The sequence below is a fragment of the Arachis hypogaea genome, chromosome 13 (genome assembly GCF_003086295.3).
Source record: "Arachis hypogaea cultivar Tifrunner chromosome 13, arahy.Tifrunner.gnm2.J5K5, whole genome shotgun sequence".
In the NCBI taxonomy this organism is placed as follows: domain Eukaryota; kingdom Viridiplantae; phylum Streptophyta; class Magnoliopsida; order Fabales; family Fabaceae; genus Arachis; species Arachis hypogaea.
Window position 1 is genome coordinate 62,876,407 of NC_092048.1, and position 6,327 is coordinate 62,882,733.

The 6,327-nt window shown below is 38.9% G+C and overlaps 1 non-coding gene across 1 annotated transcript; it reads left to right on the forward strand.

Annotated features, from left to right (window-relative positions):
• The first annotated feature begins 4,509 nt into the window (after window positions 1-4,509).
• Window positions 4,510-4,617, forward strand: LOC112739479 (small nucleolar RNA R71). Its single transcript, XR_003170416.1, has one exon. It is a non-coding gene; the product is annotated as a small nucleolar RNA R71 (small nucleolar RNA).
• Window positions 4,618-6,327: the final 1,710 nt, after the last annotated feature.

A 6,327-nucleotide genomic window follows, 5' to 3' on the forward strand; every position in this document is an offset into this window, starting at 1 on the left:
CATAAATGCCACAGACACATAATTGGGTGAACCTTTTCAGATTGTGACTCAGCTTTGCTAAAGTCCCCAATTAGAGGTGTCCAGGGTTCTTAAGCACACTCTTCTTTTGCTTTGGACCTTGACTTTAACCACTCAGTCTCAAGTTTTCACTTGACACCTACACGCCACAAGCACATGGATAGGGACAGCTTGGTTTAGCCGCTTAGACCAGGATTTTATTCCTTTAGGCCCTCCTATCCACTGATGCTCAAAGCCTTGGGATCCCCTTTTTTTTTTGCCCTTGCCTTTTGGTTTTAAGGGTTATTGGCTTTTTCTGCTTGCTTTTTCTTTTTCTTTATTATTATTTTTTTTTCTATTTTTTTTCGCCCCCTTTTTTTTTTTTTCTGCAAGCTTTGTTCTTTGCTGCTTTTTCTTGCTTCAAGAATCCTTTTTATGATTTTTCAGATTATCAAATAACATGTCTCCTAGTCATCATTCTTTCAAGAGCCAACATATTTAACATTCTTAAACAACAACTTCAAAAGACATATGCACTGTTCAAGCATACATTCAGAAAACAAGAAGCATTGTCACCACATCAATATAATTAAGCTAAGTTCAAGGATAAATTTGAAACTCATGTACTTCTTGTTCTTTCGAATTAAAACATTTTTCATTTAAGAGAGGTGATGGATTCATAGGACATTCATAACTTTAAGACAAAGTTACTAACTACTAATGATCATGTAATGAAGACACAAACATAGATAAGCACATAACATAGAAAACGAAAAATAGAGGAAATAAGAACAAGGAATGAATCCACCTTAGTGATGGTGGCATTTCCTTCTTGAGGAACCAATGATGTCCTTGAGCTCTTCTATGTATCTTCCTTGTCTTTGTTGCTCCTCCCTCATTGCTTTTTGATCTTCTCTTATTTCATGGAGCATGATGGAGTGCTCTTGATGTTCCACCCTTAGTTGTCCCATATTGGGACTCAATTCTTCTAGGGAGGTGTTAATGTGCTCCCAATAGTTTTGTGGAGGAAAGTGCATTTGAGGCATTTCCGGAATCTCATGGTGATGAGCTTCTTGCGCCTCTTGAGCTCCATGACTGGGCTCTCTTGCTTGCTCCATCTTTTTCTTAGTGATGGGCTTTTCCTCTTTAATGAGGATATCTCCCTGTATGTCAATCCCAGCTGAATTGCATAGGTGGCAAATGAGGTGAGGAAAGGCTAACCTTGCCATAGTGGAGGACTTGTCAGCCACCTTGTAGAGTTCTTGAGGTATAATCTCATGAACTTCCACCTCTTCTCCAATCATGATGCTATGGATCATGATGGCCCGGTCTATAGTAACTTTAGACCGGTTGCTAGTGGGAATGATTGAGCATTGAATAAACTCCAACCATCCTCTAGCAATAGGCTTGAGGTCCAATCTTCTTAGTTGAACCGGCTTGCCTTTGGAGTCAATCTTCCATTGAGCTCCTTCTACACATATGTCCATAAGGACTTGGTCCAACCTTTGATCAAAGTTGACTCTCCTTGTGTAGGGGCGTGCGTTCTCTTCCATGTATGGCAAGTTGAACGCCAACCTCACATTCTCCGGACTAAAATCTAAGTATTTCCCCCGAACCATTGTAACATAGTTCTTTGGATCCGGGTTCTTACTTTGATCATGGTTCTTGGTGATCCATGCATTGGCATAGAACTCTTGAACCATTAGGATGCCGACTTGTTGGATGGGATTTGTTAGAACTTCCCAACCTCTTCTTTGAATTTCATGTCGGATCTCTGGATACTCATTTCTTTTGAGTTTAAAAGGGACCTCAGGGATCACCTTCTTCTTGGCCACAACATCATAGAAGTGGTCTTGATGGGCTTTAGAGATGAACCTTTCCATCTCCCATGACTGGATGTGGAAGCTTTTATCTTCCCTTTCCCTCTTCTAGAGGATTCTCCGGTCTTAGGTGCCATCAATGGTAATGGAAAAACAAAAAAGCTATGCTTTTACCACACCAAACTTAGAATATTGCTCGCCCTCGAGCAATAAACAAAAGAATAGAAGAGGAAGAAGAAGAAATATGGAGAGGGAGAGGGAGATGTGGTTTCGGCCAAGAGGAGTGTAGAGGGGTGTGTTGTGTGAATTTGATGAAGAATGGAGGGCTTTATATAGGGAAGGGAAGGGGGGAAAGGTTTCGGCCATATGGGTGGGTTTGGGTGGGAAATTGGTTTTGAATTTTGAAGGTAGGTGGAGTTTATGAGGTAGGTTTATTGGGAAGAGTGGGTGGATGTGAGTGGTGAAGGTTTAATGGGGAAGAGAGATTGAGGTGATTGGTGAAGGGCTTTTAGGGAAGAGTGTTTATGGGGTTGTGTGAAAGAGAGTGGTGAGAAGAAGTGAGTGGAGGTAGGTGGGGATCCTGTGGGGTCCACAGATCCTGAGGTGTTCAAGGATTTACATCCCTGCACCCATTAGGCATGTAAAAATGCCTTTGTACCCAACTCTGGGCGTTCAGCGCCAGGTTGGTGGCCATTTTGGGCGTTCAACGCCCATTTGTGTGCCATTTCTGGCGTTGAACGCCAGAACCATGCCTGTTCTGGCGTTCAGCGCCCAGAAGCTGCCCATTTTGGGCATTCAGCGCCAGAACCATGCTCTATTCTGGCGCTGAACGCCAGACAGATGCTCCTCCAGGGTGTGATTTTTCTTCTGCTGTTTTTGATTCCGTTTTCAATTTTTAAATTTATTTTGTGACTCCACATGATCATGAACCTAAGAAAACATGAAAAACAATAAAAATAAGAATTAGATAAACATTGGGTTGCCTCCCAACAAGCACTTCTTTAGTGTTAATAGCTTGACAGTGGGCTCTCATGGAGCCTCACAGATGTGCAGAGCTTTATTGAGACTCTCCAACACCAAACTTAGAGTTTGGTTGTGGCCTCCCAACACCAAACTTAGAGTTTGACTGTGGGGGCTCTGGTTGACTCTGCTTTGAGAGAAGCTTTTTCTGCTTCCTCTCCATGGTTGCAGAGGGAGATCCTTGAGTTTTAAACACAAGGGAGTCCTCATTCCATTGAAGGAATATTTCACCTCTGTCAACATCAATCACAGCTTTTGCTGTGGCCAGGAAAGGTCTTCCTAGGATGATGGATTCATCCTCTTCCTTTCCAGTATCCAGGACTATGAAATCAGTAGGTATGTAAAGGCCCTCAACCTTTACTAATACATCTTCTACTTGTCCATAAGCCTGTTTTCTTGAGCTGTCTGCCATCTCTAGTGAGATTTTAGCAGCTTACACCCCATAGATTCCCAGTTTCTCTATTACAGAGAGGGGCATGAGGTTTATTCCTGAACCAAGGTCACACAGAGCCTTAAAGATCATGGTGCCTATGGTACAGGGTATTATGAACTTTCCAGGATCCTGTCTCTTCTGAGGCAATGTCAGTTGATCCAGATCACTTAGTTCATTGATGAACAAGGGAGGTTCAACTTCCCAAGTATCAATGCCAAATAATTTGGCATTTAGCTTCATGATTGCACCAAGAAACTTGGCAGTTTGCTCTTCAGTAACATCCTCATTCTCTTCAGAAGAGGAATACTCATCAGAGCTCATGAAGGGTATAAGGAGGTTCAATGGGATCTCTATGGTCTCTAGATGGGCCCCAGAGTCCTTTGGTTCCTCAGAGGGAAGCTCCTTATTGACCACTGGACGTCCCAGGGGGTCTTCCTCCTTGGGATTCACGTCCTCTCCTCTCCTCACAGGTTCGGCCATGGCGCTTATGTCAATGGCCTTGCACTCTCCTTTTGGGTTCTCTTCTGTATTGCTTGGGAGAGTACTAGGAGGGATTTCAGTGATCCTTTTACTCAGCTGGTCCACTTGTGCTTCCAGATTTCTAATGGAAGACCTTGTTTCATTCATGAAACTTACAATGGCCTTAGATAGATCAGAGACTAGATTTGCTAAATTAGAAGCATTTTGTTCAGAGTTCTCTGTCTGTTGCTGAGTTGATGATGGAAAAGGCTTGCTATTGCTAAACCTATTTCTTCCACCATTATTAAAGCCTTGTTGGGGCTTTTGATCCTTCCATGAGAAATTTGGATGATTTCTCCATGTTGAGTTATAGGTGTTTCCATAAGGTTCACCTAAGTAATTTACCTCTGCTATTGCAGGGTTCTCAGGATCATAAGCTTCTTCTTCAGGAGAAGCCTCTTGAGTACTGTTGGATGCAGCTTGCATTCCATGCAGACTCTGAGAAATCATATCGACTTACTGAGTCAATATTTTATTCTGAGCCAATATGGCATTCAGAGTATCAACTTCAAGAACTCCCTTCTTTATAGGCGTCCCATTACTCATAGGATTCCTTTCAGAAGTGTACATGAACTGGTTATTAGCAACCATGTCAATGAGTTCTTGAGCTTCTGCAGGCGTTTTCTTTAGGTGAATGGATCCACCTGCAGAAGTGTCCAGTGACATCTTTGATAGCTCAGATAAACCATCATAGAATATATCCAGGATGGTCCATTCTGAAAGCATGTCAGAAGGACACTTTTTGGTCAACTGTTTGTATTTTTCCCAAGCTTCATAGAGGGATTCACCTTCTTTCTGTCTGAAGGTTTGAACATCAGCTCTAAGCTTGCTCAGCTTTTGAGGAGGAAAGTACTTGGCTAAGAAAGCCGTGACCAGCTTATCCCAAGAGTTCAGGCTGTCTTTGGGTTGAGAATCCAACCATAATCTAGCTCTGTCTCTTACAGCAAAAGGGAAAAGCATGAGCCTGTAGACTTCAGGATCTACTCCATTAGTCTTAACAGTATCACATATCTGCAAGAATTCAGTCAAGAACTGAAAAGGATCTTCAGATGGAAGTCCATGAAACTTGCAGTTCTGCTGCATCAGAGAAACTAATTGAGGTTTCAGCTCAAAGTTGTTTGCTCCAATGGCAGGAATGGAGATGCTTCTTCCATGTAAATTGGAATTAGGTGCAGTAAAGTCACCAAGCATCTTCCTTGCATTGTTGTTGGGTTCGGCTGCCATCTCCTTTACTTGTTCGAAATTTTCAATCAAGTTGTCTCTGGATTGTTGTAATTTAGCTTCTCTTAATTTTCTCTTCAGAGTCCTTTCAGGTTCTAGATCAGCTTCAACAAGAATGCCTTTTTCTCTGTCCCTGCTCATAAGAAAGAGAAGAGAAAAAGAAAAGAAGAGGAATCCTCTATGTCACAGTAAAGAGGATCCTTATTGTTAGTAGAAGAAATTCGAACACAGATAGAGGAGGGGGTTCGAATTTGGTGATGATGTGAGGAAGAGATGTTAGTAGATGAATAAATAAATAGAATAAGATGAGAGAGAAGGAGGGAATTTTCGAAAATTATTTTTGAAAAGGAGTTAGTGATTTTTGAAAATGGTTTTTTTTTTGAAAAATGTTTAGTATTTTTTTTTTTCGAAAATTTTTTGAAATTAAAAATAAAAATAAGAATAATTAGTTAATAAAAAGAAATTTTTGAGAAAGAGAGAAGATATGTTCGAAAATTGAGAGAGAGAGTTAGTTAGGTGGTTTTGAAAAAGTTAAGAAACAAACAAAAAGTTAGTTAGTTAGGTGAAACAAATTTTGAAAAGATAAGAAGTTAGGAGGTTAGAAAAGATATTTTGAAAAGATATTTTTGAAAAAGATAAGATAAGAAGATATTTTTTAAAAGATATGATAGAAATTAGTTTTGAAAAAGATTTAATTTTTAAAATCTCAATTAATGACTTGATTCATAAGAAATCACAAGATATGATTCTAGAACTTAAAGTTTGAATCTTTCTTAACAAGCAAGTAACAAACTTCCAAGTTTTGAATCAAAACATTAATTGATTATGTTATTTTCGAAAATTTGTGAAAAAATTAAGAAAAAGATTTTTGAAAAATATTTTTGGAATTTTCGAAAATAACCAAAAATTTTGAAAAAGATTTGATTTTTGAAAAAGATTTTGAAAAAGATAAGATTTTCAAATTGAAAATTTGATTTGACTCATAAGAAACAACTTGATTTTAAAAATTTTTGAAAAAGTCAATCCAAATTTTCGAATTTGATGAGAGAAAAAGAGAAAGATATTTTTTTTTTATTTTTGAATTTTTATGAAAACATGAAAATTATGCAATGCATGAAATTTTTAGATCAAAACAATGAATGCATGTATGAATGATATGAATGTCAAGATGAACACCAAGAACACTTTGAATGTCAAGATGAACATCAAGAACATATTTTTGAAAAATTTTTTTATGCAAAGAAAACATGCAAGACACCAAACTTACAATTCTTTAATGCTTAGACACCAAGAATTCAAGAATGCATATGATAAACA